This window comes from Lathyrus oleraceus, chromosome 2 (genome assembly GCF_024323335.1).
Source record: "Lathyrus oleraceus cultivar Zhongwan6 chromosome 2, CAAS_Psat_ZW6_1.0, whole genome shotgun sequence".
In the NCBI taxonomy this organism is placed as follows: domain Eukaryota; kingdom Viridiplantae; phylum Streptophyta; class Magnoliopsida; order Fabales; family Fabaceae; genus Lathyrus; species Lathyrus oleraceus.
Window position 1 is genome coordinate 192,700,665 of NC_066580.1, and position 19,420 is coordinate 192,720,084.

The window sequence follows — 19,420 nt, forward strand, 5'->3', positions numbered from 1 at the left end:
TGATTAAGCATTTATATACAATGCTAATCATGTTTAGGAAAAGGTTTAAGCAAATGCTAATGGAATTAGTGAATTATGAGGTGTTTTGGCAAAAATGAATTTTCATGCTCATGCACCCTCATGCAAGCTTGGCTACGTGAACAGTGCCATCACTTGGTCAAATTTCACTTAAAAACTTGTTTTGAAGCCAATGGTGATGGTCACATGTTCAAATAATTCACCAATTTTAAATTCCCATTTTTCCCTCAAAAAATCAAGTGGATTTTCAAATATTTATGTGAATGTGATGCATGTCATGTAATGCAAGATTTGGTAAGTAGAAGTCAAAACAAGAATGTTGCAAAAAGAGCCATCTCATTTGGACTTATGGTTTGAAAGTTATGCCCCTTTGAAGTTCCATATTCATTTGGCCAAGTTTTGATCATATCTCCTTAACCACACATGAGAAATTCATGATCTTGGACTTTTTGGAAATGGGAGAGAAAGATCTACAACTTTCATGTTCAACAAAATTTCACTTGAAGCTTTCTTGATGATGTAATCTTGAGTTGAAAACCTTTCCATTTTTGGCAACTTCAAATTACAGGTCACTTTCTATTTTTGGAAAGTTTTGTCCTGACTTTATTTTCTTCAATGTTGATGTTTGAAATGTCAAATGAAACTTGTTTGAACATGAATGAAGTATTTCTAACCACTTCCCACCTCCAAATCCAACAGTTGACGTGCAGTTGACTTTTGCAGTTGATAGATGACTTGATCATGCACAGATGAATTTGAGCCTCAATCTCTTGATGAAATGGCTCCAAAATGAAACCCTGGCTTATACAAGCTCCATAGAATCCTGTAATGACCCCCATCTCAATGAAGACCTCATCTCCTTGAAAAACTCTGATTGGCACAATGCAACTGATTAGGGTTGACCAGAGGTCAAAACCCTAATCCCAAGGACATGATCAGGCACAATGAACCTCTTGGTGATGATAAGACCATGATGATGGTGATGTACCATTCCAACCAAAACAAATACCCAATCCCCCTGAGGAACCAAAAAACCCTAATTGAAGCACAAACCCTCAAATGGCTAGTGATCAATTCATGAAACCCTTAGCCTTGAATCTTTTAACCTCTTTATCTTCTGAGCAAGACTTAGGAGGATGACTTGCTTATTGTTTCCACATGATATGCAAATATGTAATGACTAATGCCCTAAAACATGAGATGCAATATGCTAAGTTAGTCCCAAGAGAGGAGGGCAAATTTTGAGCTGTTACAGCTGCCCCTATTCAATCCACTGTGAACCTGTCGATATGAATAGCCTCGACTTTCAGATGATCAGGGTGAAGAGTGATTGAATACCAAGAACAGACGAACAATTTGCACTCCGATGGGAAATAATTAACAATGCCTGTCAGAATCGGCAAAGAAGCAATCTTGAAAAGAAACACCCGTCTGGTACGGAGAAAGTCGGCCTGAATACCGAACAGAATGTCGACCTGTATACCAAAATAAATGGTAACACAAGGATAACCATGGCCTGAACACCACATCCGCTGGGGATTATTATTACCCTTTTTTTTTTTGCTTTTCTTGAACCCCGAAACTTTATGATGATTCCCTCTTTTTTGTTTTTCTTGAACCCTGGACAAATATTTTCTTTCGCGCGAATGATCCCGGATCACCGCAGTTGAACCCCGACAACTTCATAGTAGTCTTGTTTGCCAAATAATGAACCCCATTCTCCATTTTGAACCCCAGTCGCTTGACGATAGCTCGCGATCGCCATTGTGAACCCCGCTCTCTAGAAACTTGTGATAATTCCGTTGGCAACGTTGGAAATAACACCAAAACACCACTCTGATGGCGACATATCAGAGGGTACACCTTCACAAAAGGAAGGTAACATGTGCATCTCTTCCTCAGAAGACACCCATAACGACCTCTGTTGACCTCAGCCAAAGTCTAAGGTGACACATGAACAAAAGATAATCCTGAGGACCCCATCCTGGATATAATCTTCAACTCCAATCTTCATTTGAACCCCGTTCTCCAGAAAATGTCTCAACACTTCCTTTTCTCCAATTGAACTGTATTTTCGCGCTAATTGCGTAACGTCCTTTGATTTTATTTCCATCTCCGCCCGACAGAAAATTTTCCTCCAATATCGTACTACTGGGGAACATTGTTACTCCAACGTCATGATGCTAAACTCCTCAGAGTAACATCTTCCGACTTCCATCTCGCACGACAGAAATCTCCTTCAGTATCGCACTACTGGGGAATACCGTTGACCCAACGTCATGATGCTAAGCTCCTTAGAGTAACATCTTCACCATCCGGCGAAACCATCTCCCAAGCGGTAACCACGGCTTGAGTAGCATCTTCACCCACTGGCGAAACCAAATCTCAAACGGTAACCACGGCTTGAGACTAGCTGATGCTGGCAATGCTGATGCATGATATTTTTTAGCGTAATGTTCCACAATCATGGAAATGCTACGCAATTTATTATGCAATGTGCTATGATCTCTTAAATGTTGCATGCATAAAAAGTATCCCCTTCAAGGGACTCTCCTGGGGAGCTCGAGGCACTCTGCTGAGGAACTCGACAACACTCCAATCTCCACCCTGCCGGGGAATAGCACTGCTGCTGGGAAGAGGACCACCCTTATCGGGAATGACTCCCACTGCACCTGATCCGCTTGGGGACTTCGCTGGGGAATAAACCACCAACTCACTCTGTGGGGATAACAACAATCTCTGACTTGCTGGGGATATAACAATCCCGACTCTGCTTGGATAAACCAACACTAATAGATACCTCCACTGGGAAATAGCAACCTTCAGGCCTGGCTGCTGAGGAAACACCATCTCAAACCAGCTGGGGAGATAACCATCCCGACCCTGCTAGGGAAGGCATAAACCTTGAATCTGCTGAGGAGGTAACAATCCCCACTCTGCTTGGGGAAACCAAGAAAGTCTGGTACTGAATACCTGTCGACTCGTCGAATCATGACATTCACCGTCTAAATCCACTGTCAGCTTTCCAATTTTGAGAATTCCCAGACTCGTCTAGACTTTTCTGATTCATCACCTTGTATTCCCGCTCCTTCGTACTCTACAGAGAGCGAACTCCTTAGATTGGTACAAACTTTCTAATCTTCAGACTTTGAAGAGTCTTCTTGATTAATATCCAGGATCGTCGTACGTCTCTCGTCGTCTTTTCACCATTCCTCCATTCATTCGTCCCTGATCGGACTCCTCGGGGATCTTTCGTCAAAAGGCTTCCACATCACAACCTGCAAGTGAGTGAGGATACCTAAGAGTACCTGCAAAAGAGATCGTTAGATAAAACCGTGCCCCAGGTGTGTCAAGATTTCAACACTTGGGTCACTCAACCTTCCGAATAAGATTTCAAGTTTTCAATCCTATAAGCATGCATTGGAAGGGACCTGTATGTCTTAAAATGCAAAGATTATTTATCAAAAATAACTGGATGTTTTCGCAATCAAAGCGGTAATGGAAACAAAAACAAAATTATTTGACTGAATATGCATTTTATTGATTGAAAAAGTGTGGCTCAAAACTGAGCAATACAAAGGAAGCAATTCCTGAAAAGAGGTAATTGCGCACAAAAGGAAAATCTATCCTAATGGCAATGTGAAACCGTGATCTCGTCGAGTTCCAACTCGGTTACACCCCATATGTCCTCAGACTCTCCTTGCTTTCTGCCTTCTGAACAAGACGCTTCCGACTGCTCCCTACCAGGGATTATCCATGTCATATCCAAAGCGCAAACGATCATGCTAGACGCAGTTGTTCGTTTCAATCCCTCTTTTGCCTGGACCGCCCTTTCGGGTTTTCAGTCCACCGGGATACCCTTTTTTGCCCAAGCCGCCTTTTCAGGTTTTCGACTTGCCGGGTGTACAATTTTTTCCTTTTTTATCCCTAATTTTTGCCCGAACCTTTTCCCTTTTTCTTTGGTTCGCCGGGATGCCCTTTTTTGCTTGGACTTTATTATTCTTTTCGTCCAGCGGGTCTCTTTTACGAAGTATCTTCTAACTGCGTCCGCATTTACAAGGGCTGGAAAATCTTCGTCATCCGTGGTCATCAACAACAAGGCTCTGCCAGAGAAAACCTTCTTGACCATGAATGGACCTTCATAATTGGGTGTCCACTTGCCCCTACGATCGTTTTGAGGAGGAAGGATCCTTTTCAGCACCAGATCCCCTACGTGATACACCCGAGGTCGTACCTTTCGGTCAAAAGCACGCTTCATCCGCTGCTGGTATAACTGCCCATGACAGATGGCCACCAACCTCTTCTCCTCAATCAGGCTCAACTCTTCATACCGGGTCCTTACCCATTCAGTCTCTTGCAATTTCACGTCCATCAGGACTCTCAGCGAAGGGATCTGAACCTCAACCGGTAGCACAGCTTCCATTCCATATACCGCGAGAAAGGCTTTGCCCCAATAGGTGCACCGAGGTTCGATACCCAGGATACAAGCTTCGTTCTCAACCACCACTGTCGGTGCATTCAAATATTATCCGGGCAACAAAAGGAATGTGGGATCTCTTCGGCGCAACCAGAACGGCACTAACTCATCCACATTAACCTCCCCCCATCAGACATCAGAATCCGTTCGGATTCATGGTCAGGCCCCTCCTCCGGGATCGGTTCCTCACAATCTTTCGATTTGAGTACCTCGAGATGTCCTCATCAGGGAACTCAAACTTCCTTGGTTGATAATCCTCAATGGGTTGCTGGGCAATGTAATCAGACAGTACACTCCCTTTGGTTGCTTTCTGAGAGGTATACTGGATATCATATTCAGTCAAAATCATTTGCCACCTCGCAACCCGTCCGGTCAATGCTGGCTTCTCAAAAATGTACTTGATTGGATCCATCTTGGAAATCCACAAAGCGGTACGAACCAGCATATACTGTCTCGGTCGGCGAGCAGCCTATGCCAAAGTACAGTAAGTTCTCTCGAGCAGTGAATGTATTGTTTCACAGTCGGAAAACTTTTTGCTAAGGTAAATTGCATGCTCTTTTCGACCAGACTCGTCATGCTGACCCAGTACACACCTCATAGACCCCTCGAGGGCTGTCAAGTACCAGATTAACAGTTGTTCTTTCCACAGGAGGCATCAGAATCAGAGGTTCCTGCAACTTATTCTTTTTTTCAATGCCCCTTGGCAATATCCACCTGACCGTTTGCTCTCTTTTTTGTTTTTGTTTTCGGTTCAGGCATTTCTTGCATTTTTTTTTGTTTTTTTTTTGTTTTTGTTTTTTTTTGTTAGCAGGATCAACCTCGATTCCTCTTTCACTCACAATGACCCCCAGCAGCTTACCGGACCGCACTCTGATAGTGCACTTATTTGAATTCAACCTCAGTTTGAATTGTCTCAACCGATCGACCAACTTGGCCAGATCCACCAGATGCCCCTCTTCTGTTTGGGACTTTGCTATCATGTCATCAACATAGCATTCAATTTCATGATGAATCATATCATGAAACAAAGTCACCATGACTCTCTGACACGTGGCACCGGTGTTCTTGAGACCGAATGGCATCACCTTCGCTCTTGACACTCGCCTCGAAGGCGGAACCAACTTTTACTTCCTTTCAGACCTCCTCAGTATACAGGTTAACAATCCCAACTCGCTCCTCGTGCGGTTGAATCACCTTCTCCTCTTGTTTCAACAACCTGGCTAATTCCAGCAGATCACAATCTTCTTCGCCTTCTTCTTCGGCATGATAGACCGGATTGTCGAAGTCATACAGAGGTGTAACCGAATTGTTATCAATGAGATCTGGAGAATTTATTTTTCGAAGTCGGAACGAGACAAATCAAAAAGGGAAAAATGAGAACAGACATTGCCACTTTTATTTATTTTAAAACTACAAAAATAAATGAAAAACAGGGAACACCGCTTTTAATGTGAAAAACATCCATTTATTAATGATGCAAAATGTTGCAAAATGAAACATATGAGATGGCCCTTACAATGGACCATTACGTTTTGGGCAAAACGTATGGCTTTCATGCAAACAGAATTGAAAAACAGAAATATTACTCTTCCAGATGAGTGACAATGATGATCTTTTAGGCCTTCCAGTTCTGGATCTCCATCCCTGGTACGCACGGTTTTATCCAACCATCAAACTCACAGTCACTGTCAGTCTCTTCACCTATCGCACAGGCGTGATCCGAATCTTCAGCAATTGCACCCACCATCGCCTGACCATGCGCCGGCTTGGGATTAGCATTAACATTCGGAGATGGTGCAAAATTGATGGCCTTGGAGTCTACCAGGTCTTGGACAACATGCTTAAAGGCTCTACAACCCTCAATATTATGCCCTGGTGTTCCAGAATGGAATTCACACTCGGCGTTCTCATCATAGTTGGGAGGCCTCTGATCCGATCTTACTGGAGCCATCGTCCTCGGTTGCACCAACCCAAGATCCATCAACTTCTTAAACAGAACAGCATATGTCACGGGCGGCTTATCGAACTGACGATCAATCCCCTTTCCCCTCACTTGGTACCCAACTCTCTGTGCTCTCTGTTGAGGTGGCTGATGTTGCTGTCATACTGACTGATTACCAGCAGGGGTGGTTACCGCAGCAGTGTGCTGGTAGTAACGATCCCTACCGTGTCCTCTCTGGGCATACACAGCACTCGATTCACCCTCATTCTTGTGCTGACCATTCCCAAATGGCTTCTTTACTCCAGATGACGGAGCATTTCCCTGTATTTTCCCCATTCTCAGCCAACTTTCAGTTCTCTCCCTTGCCACCACAATGTCTGCAAAGCCAGTGACGGGATAACCCACCATCCTTTCAGAAAAAACCCCCTGCAGGGTACCCATGAACAGATCAGACATCTCCCGATCCACCAGCGGAGGTTGAACTCTGGCAGCCAACTCCCTCCATCTCTGTGCGTATTCTTTAAACCCTTCACTCGGCTTCTGAGACATACCCTGCAGCTGGGTACGGCTAGGAGCCATGTCAGCATTGAACTGGTACTGTTTAAAGAATGCATCTCCGAGATCCTGCCAGCTCTTGATATCCGAAGACTTCAACTTGGTATACCATTCAAGAGACCCCTCAGACAGACTGTCTTGGAAGAAGTACATCCAGAGCTTCTGATCCGTTGTATAAGCAGAAATTTTCCGGACAAAGGCCTGGAGATGAGTTTCCGGGCAAGAACTCCCATTATATTTATCAAACGCAGGCGCTTTGAACTTTTGTGGGATCACAATCCCCTATACCAGCCCCATGTTCGACATATTGACAACCCCCGGAGTAGCATGGCTTTCCAGAGCCCTTATCTTCTCTACCAGCACCTGAATCTCTTTGTTTGGTGGTTGGACACCGTACTGCCCAAAGGGTTCATTCAACATAGAGAATTGATTTGCTTCCCTATCTTCTAGGGCTTCCAGGAAAGGAGGGAACTGATTATCCTTCACATTATTGCCCATATTACCGGGTCCACGACCTGCAGCGAAACCAAAGCCTCCAGCATTATTGATTACCACATCATCAGCAGCCTTCCTCTTGGGATCACCACCATCCCTAGAACCACCAAGACCACTGTTGGAGACCCCCTCAAGGTTGTTACCATTGTTGGCAGCCGAAGCCCGCTCGAGCTTTTCCACTTTCTCAACCAACGCCTTCTGCCCCAAGGCAAACCCCTGCATAATATTGATCAGCTCTCCCATTTTCTCTTTCAGCTCGAGAATGTCTGTGTTGGAAGTATCCATCAATTTGGGTGTGTTGCGTCTGGTAAAGTATCTGTGCAGACGGGTTGTGTGCAAGGGAATGATTCAGCGTGCGCGAGCAATGATTCCTGAGTAAACCCAAACATGTTAGAAACTGACACCTGCAAAACAGAAGACAGGTTATTATGACTCACACATGAATGCAATGTCTATCCGTATGAGGAACACTCTTTCCTTCGGTTCTGGCTTCATCGAGACAGATAAAAAATTTGACAATAGCATTCTGACATCAGGATGTCTCTCAACCAGAATCTCAATCGAGAATGTACCCTGAGTATGGATAGACATGAGTTAGATGCCGATGAATGCAAAATATGGATGATGCTGATGCGTGAATGCAATGCACTATGCCATCCTCCAAGTCATCTGAACATTTACTGCACTGAGTTATGGCCTCTGAAATGATCACAACCATCTGAGGTACTGAGCAACCACAAGTCCGACTTGGGAGTTCCGAAATAAACGGAACTGAAAGATACATCACCATCATCACCAGAGATTCTCTGAACAGATAACCATAAGACCCTCTGAACCAGCCTGGGGAATCCTGAAATAAACGGATCCCCACTGATAAATACCGCGGACAGCACTCCGGCGTCTCGAAAATAAATCCGTAAATCCGACTTATAAATAGAACTCTGATCAAACTGAACCATTAGTCACCATCAAAGTCACCATCAGAACATGCATCTGTAAGGATCAACCCTCCCCTCACAGGTGAATTCTAATTAGGTCATCCTAAGGCGGATAATGGTCTCGACAATCGGGCAAAGATACTCAACGGGTTTGCCCTTTCGGGTGTGCCGTTGCAGCTCTCTTAAGATCGTCTAAACCAAAGATCCGGGAATGAACGGTCACCGAAGTCAATAGCTCAGATGAGATAACTCAACCAAAGTGGATACTCCACAAAGGAAGAGTTCTCTCAGAAGAACCTCGTCCGACTTGTGGTATGTCACGTCGCCCAAAACATGTTGACCTAACATGAGAGGCAACATGAGACCACGCTAATCCTAGGTGTATACTCGGGTCTGGGTTTTAGCCCCACTCAGAATACCCACCCCAAATCAGAGAAACCACCTGTACAGAAGACAGCACAATGATAGTATGATGCATGCAAACATTTATGCAAATATATACACAACATAATACTCATAAATGCAATAAATAAAGCAGCACAAGCGACCTAAACTATCCTAGAGAGCGCTAGGAGTGACTCGCTTAGGGAAGATGGACCAGCAAGAGGTCAACTTCTCAATGTATCCCCAGCAGAGTCGCCAGCTGTCGCATCCGCGAAAAACAACCGGCGGGAAAACAAAACAAACAGAGTCGCCACCGTGTGTTATTTATCCCAAAAGAGGGAAAGGAAACGCTCGAAGTAAACCTGGAAAAGACATGGTCTCGCGACCAAAGAGAGATGGGATCGGGAGTCGGTTATGCGAAGGGAAGGTATTAGCACCCCTACGCATCCGTCGTACTCGACGGGATCCACGCTCAAAAGAATAGAAGAAAGGTTGCTAAAGAAATTGCTCAAGAGAACACACACGCACACCGGAAACAACACAGGTGGGGGAAGAGAGGAACGGGCTCGCTAGGATATCGCATCCTATGCCTACGTATCTCATCTGGAATGAGAATCAGAGCTACCGTAGTTCGGCTCACGCACGCCAAACAAAACACACGCACAGACGCTGAGACGTCAAAGCAAACATGGAAACCGAATGCCAATCGCTGGACTTACATCAGACTCCGAACCAACAAACCCACACTGGAAACCGAATGCCAATTGCTGGACTTACATCGGACTCCAAGCACACAACAAACACCAATAGGATACGGAATGCCAATCGCTGGTCTTACATCCATCTCCTAACACACACAAGAAGGTTAACAAACAAACAAGTTAATAGGGAGTCTGGCACTCGAGCCTAATAACTGTCAAGCAAACACACACAAAAAAGAAAAAGGGTGCCCGGAGAGATCTCGTACGATCTCCTGCCTACGTACCTCATCTGGTATGAGGATCAGGGCAACCTAGTTCCCCTTAACAGGGGAGAAACTTCTAACCTAACCAGAGACTGGGAAATGACAAACTCACTACGCCAAACAAGACCTTAGACAGCGCTTTTTTTGGCCTTAGACAGCGCTTTAAAGCGCTGTCTAAACCTCCGCTGCTAAAGGTTTAGACAGCGCTTTTTTAAATCTTAAAAGCGCTGTCTAAGCCCCCCCCCTTAGACAGCGCTTTGTCCAAAAGCGCTTTCTAAGACCCTCCTATTTAATTTTTTTAGGTATACCTTAGACAGCGCTTTTGGCCAAAGCGCTGTCTAAAGGGGGGGGGGGGGCTTAGACAGCGCTTTTGGCCAAAGCGCTGTCTAAGGGGGGGGGCTTAGACAGCGCTTTTCAAAAAGCGCTGTCTATGCCCCCATATTTTAATTTTTTTAGGTATACCTTAGACAGCGCTTAAGACAAAAGCGCTGTCTAAGGGGGGGGGGGCTTAGACAGCGCTTTTCAAAAAGCGCTGTCTAAGCCCCCCCCCCCTTAGACAGCGCTTTTGCCTAAAGCGCTTTCTAATCCCCCCTTAGACAGCGCTTTTTACAAAAGCGTTGTCTAAGGTATACGAAAATTTTTGAAACTTTTGTTTTAAACCACATTTTTTCCAGGTTTATAAACCATTGTTCAAATTAAATCACTATCCAATGTGAGAATCTCAATCAACACCATTGTCACGCTCAAAACATGACATCTGGAGTATGAAGTTTGTTGGATAATACTATATATAAAACGTGGGGGAGAAAGGAAAAATATAGTCACAACATGCATACATGATAAGTTGGCAGCTTAGCAAACATAAAACCTCTAATGCTACGTAGAAAATACAAATCAACATAGGATGATTAAAAAACCTGTCTTAAAGCACGAGTCATGGCCAGAATGGCACCTCTCCCATCACTAGGAGGTTGAGTAATGTGATATGCATCCCCTAATCAAAATCCATATGAAACGAAGTCAATCTAATATAAAACTAAGATTAGGGAGAAAATTTAGCATATCCTGCAACAAATTACCTGACATCCCATAGCCACGAATCTCTGCATAGATTTTGGCTCCTCGATTTTTAGCATGCTCAAGTTCCTAAACAATAGGGGAAACATATAAACAAACAAGAAAGACCAGACTATAAACAAATAACTGAAGAGGAATTGGAGGGATAGATACACAATAAATTTTTTAACTAACCTCCAAGACCAAGACTCCAGAACCTTCTCCTATCCTGAGTAAGAACACACCAAATTCATTTCACAAACCAAACATGGCAAGTTATGCAAGTTGCAAGCACATTGTGACAACAGAATGAACAAATGCACATTAATTCAAAAATGGTTCAAATAATTTTGGCAAAAATCATGAGTAAACAGAACATACAACATGATCATCACACAAAAAATTAGGGCAATTGGACATGATTAGGCATGGTAATCAAATTGTATAAGGCAAGGCAATCAAAACAAGCTCAAATATGACACCAAATGTTACACCAACTTAGCACAAGCCTAAAACAGAAATGGTAATTGGTAAAAACCTCAAACTAAAGCCAAAACAACATTCAACATGTCTAGAAATAATGTGCAAAGTTTCACATCCATTGGATAAACAACCAGCATTTCACAAACAAATGAAAATCAATGCCATTCAAAAGTTCACAAATGATCATCCAGAATGAAAAATCTCAATCAAATCAGAAATGATTCCAAAAATTCCACAAAGAATCATGAGCATTCACAACATTCATATCAAGCACCATACAAAAAATCAGAACGTTTGGAGATCATTTGGCATGATAAATGCATCAATCAAATTGGACAAGCAAAGGTGTGACACAAATTGTCACACCTAACTTAGAAAAATCATAACTCAGCAATGGCAATTGATAAAAATACAAACTCAACACCAAAATGTCCAGCAAGATGTCTAGTTTCATCATGTAAAATTTCATGAGCATTGGATTAGAATTGAGCATTTCACAAATGATGAACCAAGGCAATGTCAAAACATGATACATGTACAAGAACCCTAGGGCAAAAAACAACCAGCCATGCACAATTTACAAAATAATCATAAAAAAAAACTAGAGAGAAAATGTGACATCATGCAAAAAATCTCATCATTTTTGGATAAATTTTCCATTTGTTATGAATTTCGGAAGATGAGAAAAAAATAAAAAAAAAGGAAAATGAAACAAGCATGGCATAATGATGGGAAAGGAGAACAAAGCAATTGGAAAATGAGCTCAATCAGGTTCGAACCGGTGCGAGATTTAAAACTCCCTAGCGCGCGCCTTCAAAACGATGCGTTTTGGCACATGAACCCTAGTCTGGCGCGCGTAACATATTCAAACAAATTCGCAGGAAATTCCCTAGATAGCTATGAAGGTCGCAACAGAATCCGCAGGAAATGTGCAGAAAATCTGGACACATGAAGAACACGATGAAGATCATGAAGATCTTCATCTCAATTTTCCAGAAAAACTCAAACATTCCAGAAATGAAAAACAAGTATATCATTCAACTCATCATGCCTCGTACATCAAAGATCAAGCATCATTTCATGGAAAAACAACATCAAATTCATAAATCGAAGGAAATCAAAAACCACATCCAAACTTGAATCACATGGTTCTTCATGGATATAACACCAAATCGCTCGATTCAAAGTGCAGATTCCTCACCGTTAAGAGATCTACAAGACTATAACAATAATTTGGAGAATTAAGGAAGTTGAAAAAGTGACCTCTTGAAGTGCAGCTTTTGGATCCACGTGTTTCTTGGCTTGGCAATGCTTCACTCTTGCTCCAATATGCTTCTTAAGGTGAGTGATGATGAATATGAGGCTCAACAATGAAGGAATCAAGCTAGATCTTCACTTGCCATGGAAGCTTCACCTCTTGAATATGAACAAAATAGCAACCAATTCCTCTGTTTTCACGTGCAAGAATGCTCAATAATGGCTCAGGATCATGAATAAGTGATTGAAGAAATTTGGAGAAAAAAGTGAGAGAGAATTTTGAGATTTTTGGGATTCTAGATCTAAACTTGGGAATTGTGATGAATTCTGTTATGATTAAGCATTTATATACAATGCTAATCATGTTTAGGAAAAGGTTTAAGCAAATGCTAATGGAATTAGTGAATTATGAGGTGTTTTGGCAAAAATGAATTTTCATGCTCATGCACCCTCATGCAAGCTTGGCTACGTGAACAGTGCCATCACTTGGTCAAATTTCACTTAAAAACTTGTTTTGAAGCCAATGGTGATGGTCACATGTTCAAATAATTCACCAATTTTAAATTCCCATTTTTCCCTCCAAAAATCAAGTGGATTTTCAAATATTTATGTGAATGTGATGCATGTCATGTAATGCAAGATTTGGTAAGTAGAAGTCAAAACAAGAATGTTGCAAAAAGAGCCATCTCATTTGGACTTATGGTTTGAAAGTTATGCCCCTTTGAAGTTCCATATTCATTTGGCCAAGTTTTGATCATATCTCCTTAACCACACATGAGAAATTCATGATCTTGGACTTTTTGGAAATGGGAGAGAAAGATCTACAACTTTCATGTTCAACAAAATTTCACTTGAAGCTTTCTTGATGATGTAATCTTGAGTTGAAAACCTTTCCATTTTTGGCAACTTCAAATTACAGGTCACTTTCTATTTTTGGAAAGTTTTGTCCTGACTTTATTTTCTTCAATGTTGATGTTTGAAATGTCAAATGAAACTTGTTTGAACATGAATGAAGTATTTCTAACCACTTCCCACCTCCAAATCCAACAGTTGACGTGCAGTTGATAGATGACTTGATCATGCACAGATGAATTTGAGCCTCAATCTCTTGATGAAATGGCTCCAAAATGAAACCCTGGCTTATACAAGCTCCATAGAATCCTGTAATGATCCCCATCTCAATGAAGACCTCATCTCCTTGAAAAACTCTGATTGGCACAATGCAACTGATTAGGGTTGACCAGAGGTCAAAACCCTAATCCCAAGGACATGATCAGGCACAATGAACCTCTTGGTGATGATAAGACCATGATGATGGTGATGTACCATTCCAACCAAAACAAATACCCAATCCCCCTGAGGAACCAAAAAACCCTAATTGAAGCACAAACCCTCAAATGGCTAGTGATCAATTCATGAAACCCTTAGCCTTGAATCTTTTAACCTCTTTATCTTCTGAGCAAGACTTAGGAGGATGACTTGCTTATTGTTTCCACATGATATGCAAATATGCAATGACTAATGCCCTAAAACATGAGATGCAATATGCTAAGCTAGTCCCAAGAGAGGAGGGCAAATTTTGAGGTGTTACAGTCCCTTCGAAGTATCCAAAATTCTGAGATCCGGAGCCGTAGAAATCAAGAACGAAACCTGTAGTCCATTCATTGTAAATGGACAAAGACTGAAGCTCTACGAAGGAGGAGACGTTCCAGCATACTACTCAAGCCACACTCTGATTGATCCATCGATTCCTACTACTACAGGTGTATAAATTCTAATCGTCAAGCTAATAACGTTAAACAAGCGTTGCGTGGGAGGCAACCCATGGTTTTTCTTTCATTTTACTTTTTCGCATTTATTTAATTTAATTTTTTATTTTATTTTATCATATTTCGCATCGAGACTAAAAATTTGAATGGTTTGCATTTTCCGGATCACTTTCTTAACTTTTACAGGATGCGGGATTTCGATGATATGCACGTGGCCTATAGAGATAATGCTCAGAAAGAGCACTACATCGCTCTGTATCAGCGTTCTATGGCACCCACACGTTATCTTGAGCAACACTGTATGGAGGCATTGGGTATCGAGCCGAGTATATGATTCCTTAGCCACCAGCTTCACTGGGACGAGTTTGCCGACGACTTGAGTAACACCTACAGGAACCTGACATTGGAGTTCCTGAGTTCATTCGACTATGACCCATACTCTGGACCAGATAGGTATGCTGCTTTCAGGCTCTTTGGAGTTGAGTACTCTTTCAGCCAGAAAGAGTTCGGCAACTTATTGGGCTTCCAGACCACTCCTGATGCTATCCCGGAGACACCTATGGGATATTTTCTGGGTAAAGAGGTGGAGAAGTTTTGGAGTGATATATCGGGTGGCGGAAGCCAGGATCCATCTATGCAGCTATCTCATGTTATACATAACCCTGCCTTTAGATACTTTCAGATGATATTGGCACATTCCTTCCTGGGAAGACCGGATGCAGAGACATTACTGAGTGAAGAGGAGATCTTCCTACTATTTTGTGCATCCCAGTCTCGCCCAGTAGCATGTGGGAACTTTTTGTTATATAGTCTCAGCGGTGTCTCCAGATCTACCGAAGGAGTCATCCATGTGAGCTGGATCATCACGTAGATTCCTGTCGCTTTAGGTCTGTCTCGCAAGCTGTTACATCTCCGGACCTACTGTGGGTACACTACCATGGACATCGACTTCTGTTTGACCAGAGGGTTGATGAGGAGAGCCTCTTTCCACCCATGTCAGTTCCGATTGCTGGTCGACAGCGAGGCTATCCATTATTTCACATTGCCAGTTCCTATGATGACTAGTGTGCATGATCCAGCGAATTGGAGTTATGCTCTAGAGGGCCAGAGAGAGACCGTCGAGGAGCCGAGATCACCACCCATTGCTGAATACACGCCTACACCGCCTTCTCCTAGGATCACTGTTTTCTCTAATAATCTTTCATTGTAGACCCCCGACATCCGCACCCAGATTGTTAAGTGTCGTAGAGAGATCGCAGAGCTTAGACAGGAGGTGGATGACCTCACTTTACAGATGGAAGTGTCTGATCTCACCCATGCTACTGAAGCCGACTGTTTATATCAGGAGATCGCAGAGCTCAGGCAGGAGGTAGCCATGCTCTGTGGATCCTCTCAGGAAGACGACATCCCTGCTATATGATCTCACCATTTCATCTTATTTTATCTTTTTTTTTTATTTTTCTCATATTTACATAACTCATTTTATATTATCGCATTTGGAATATTATATAAACTACGTCTATACATTGATATTTCTACTTTTATCTATATATGTCTTATGTTTGTTTTATTTGCATTTTTTATTTTAGTTGTTTATTTATTTATTAGTCTAATATTTAATTTTTGTTTCATTTTTTTTTACTTCTATAAAAATTATGCAAGCCAATGATACTAGGAAATCACAAGACAAATGCTATCCGGACCCCTCAAAGCCAAAAGACAAGAGAAGCCCAAGCCAAAGGACCAAAATCCGGCCCAGCCAGATTTTGCCTTGTGGCGCCCGCCATAGACCCTGTGGCGCCCGCCACAGCGTTTGTAAAAGGTCGGGGCAGAACCCCTTTCTTCACCATTTTCATACCTTACAACCTTCCAAACCCATTTTTTCACCTTGCAAACACGTCCTTGAATCCACAAAAAGCTCATACCTTTCTAATCACCACACCATATAAATCATTTTTCCGATTTCCATTTTCATTTTCATCCGTCGGATTTCGTAAAAATCCAACCTTTTCACATTCCACTTCATCTTCTTCGTCACTTTTCAAGAGCTACACAAATGGAGTTTAATGGATTCATTCTTCGAGGAGGGAAACCGGGGGATAGACAAAGAAAAATCATCGAACGGTTGCAAAATCGGGAGATCCTCCCGACAAGGTATGTTGACGAAAACTGTCTCTACACTTTAGGTATCTATCATAGCATATTTCATTTATTAGACAACTTAGGATTGTATAATTTCTTTTCCAACAAAGAACCCACCTATGAGCGATTGACAATTGAATTCTTGAGTTCCTTAATTTACATTGTCAACCCTAACACTGCTAGCACAGTTGGTACTGTCAGAAAATCTCAGATCCAAAACAGAAAATCTCAAATTCTCTCAAATTCTTCCCAAACTTTTTCACTTGGTTCATCAAAATTCATCATTCGTTTTGCTTGTTCTTGTGCTGATCTTGATTTACAGGAAGTGTTGAACATCCGTTGAAGGAGAATTGTGGAAAATTCATGCTAGATCGTGGCTTTTGAACATTGAAGGTTCACATGGCAGTTGGAGATTTATACGGATTCAAGCTGTTTTGAGCTAAAGCATTGGTTCCATACCTTCATCCAAACATTACTGAAGATCTGTTTCAACATCTCCAAGCCAAATTCACACAAATCCAGCTGCTGCGTCATCATCCAGGTAAGTTTTGACCGAGCTAATTCATGAAATTAGGTTATGGCTTTGATAGATCTTAGTATGTAGAGCATGCTGCAAGTTAAATCGTGCGATTCCATTGAATATTGAGCAAGATATCTTGATTTTAAGTTTGCATGATGAAACTTGTTCCTATCGAATCTTCTGCTGTGCGTAAAATTAGGATGAATCACGATTAGATTAATGATGTGTGTTGAATGTCGGTTCGATCCATATGATTTTTGTGAGTTTCTGTGGAAAAAAGTTCATGAGGATGATGAATGCTGAAGAACACGTTGAGTTCGTTTGAATTTCATTCCCAGATCGCGTGTAGATCCGTCTTGGCCTTGTTTGCATGCTTTCAGCTGTTTGTGCGCCATGCCGCCTATCACGTGGTGCCACGTATTAATTGAAACGGAGTGTTTCAATGAGAAACGCGCTCCATTTGAATTAGCCTGGGGTTCGATTCCCCGCGTTTCACAAAATCCCATGGCCTTGCATTTATTTTCTTCCAATTATTCACATATTCATCCATCCTTATTTCACTTTTTTTTTTATTTTTCACCACACTAATAAAATCATAACTCCTTCATTTTTTGTCCAAATAATATGAAATTTTTTATGCCATAATCCTTGCCATGTCCTTTATTTTTTGATGATTTTTAATAAATTTGTGCACGGTTGGATTTTTAAAATTCCTAGGGATTGTTTTTACATGTCATTTCTTGCACAATGCCTGCTATTTCTTTCATGAAATCTTGATGCTTGCTCCAAAATGCTTGAAATTTTATATTCATGATCTAGACTCACTCCTGGTCATTTTGGTATATGGTTTGCTGATTTTGCATTTCTGGATTGTGAGATATGATGTGATCTTTGGAGGTGTGACAATGTATGTTACACCATGTCTTGTTCATGTTCTTGATTTTATTTTCCATGCTTATGCTATGCCAATTGCCCTGGATTTTTGCATGCTAATACTTATGGATGTCTAGTTTGCTTGTGAGGTTTCCTGGAACTTTTGAATGTATTTTCTATTTGTTTGAGAATTTTCCCCCTGTTTGACCAATTTTGAACTTTTTGTGAGTCATGATATCATATGATTTGTGAAATTCTTGTGGTTTATTGGATGACTTTGAAATTTGGCATGTGTATTATAGACATCTTGAAGATTGCCATGACTTTGATTTCATTCATTTATCATGTTTGGTCACTGTTTTATGCTTGCATGAACTTGATGTATGATTTGTGGTCTTGTATGAGCTTGTATGAACATGCCTTGACTTGTTGATTTTAATTGACTTGCTTCCACTTATCCAAATGCCATGAAATTTGGTGTGTTGCTCATTCAATGTGTTCTGTTTAAGCATGAGTTTTCTGGGAATTTATTGAGCCATTTTGGTATTGATATGCTTGTGTTCATTCTGTTTACATCATTGAGTTCTTAACTTGCCTAGTTTGACATGATTTGCTTATGAAATGCAATTGGTGTATAGTTTTGATATGGGACCAGCTGGAATTTGTTATTATTTGATTAATCTTGATTTTGATTAACTTTCATGTTCTGTTTTAAATTTTTTCTCCTCCTTTGACCCTAGGCTTTGGCCTAAGGGTTTACTTCTCACATTTGAGTTTGATTTTCAGGTTGAAGAAGCAATTGCTTTAAGGAGATTAATTCAAGTTGATTGAGTTTGGTTTAGTTGATTGTGATGAACTAAATTGGTTTGTTTTGTAGGATGCTAACTCATTTGATTTGAGTTTTGTGCTTTGCACATGTGATTGATTGTGTTGACTGTTGGCTCTTATCTTGTCTGTTTTGACTTTGTGATTGGTATACTTATTATATTTGATTGATTTCAGGTACCATAGTTGCTATAGTTCCTTTGTGAACTTGCTATTGCTTTGCTTTGCTTAAGCATTGAGGTAGAATCTCTTGTCTCCATGTAGTCTGGAAGACCTGGCTTGTTACTTAGCCAGGCACCTGTCTGAAGTCCTCCTTAAGAGGCAATGTTTGTGATTGTTTAACTTTGTCCCCAAGCAGGTAAAGTCCTTTTAATAAGGCAATTGGTAGACAAAAGAGATATGTAGCCTATCTCCTACTATTCTGTGTGTCACTCACCTTGCTCACACCACATGTGTTGATGCATAGTGAGTAAAAACCCAAGATCTATCGAGTCCTTAACTTGTGGAGAGAGTTCAATCTTTCTGAACTCCCACACCTTCTGATATTCTATGCTCTCCCTGACCAGGGATAAGAGCAATGAGGCACACCCCTCATATCCTTTCATCTGCTTCACCTTGGCTCTTAATGTTAAGGTTAAGAGCACCATTTACCCCATTCCAGTTGACTTTTAAGTCTAACCTTTGATTGAGCCTAATTGCTTGGTTATAGTGTGTGCTAAATG

At 41.6% G+C, this 19,420-nt stretch overlaps 1 long non-coding RNA gene across 1 annotated transcript; it reads right to left on the minus strand.

The window, feature by feature from the left end:
- Nucleotides 1-10,491: 10,491 nt before the first annotated feature.
- On the minus strand, nucleotides 10,492-11,073 carry LOC127121301 (uncharacterized). The gene is made up of 3 exons (XR_007803386.1): nucleotides 11,025-11,073; nucleotides 10,853-10,919; nucleotides 10,492-10,767 (listed from the first exon to the last, which is right to left on the minus strand). It is a non-coding gene; the product is annotated as an uncharacterized LOC127121301 (long non-coding RNA).
- Nucleotides 11,074-19,420: the final 8,347 nt, after the last annotated feature.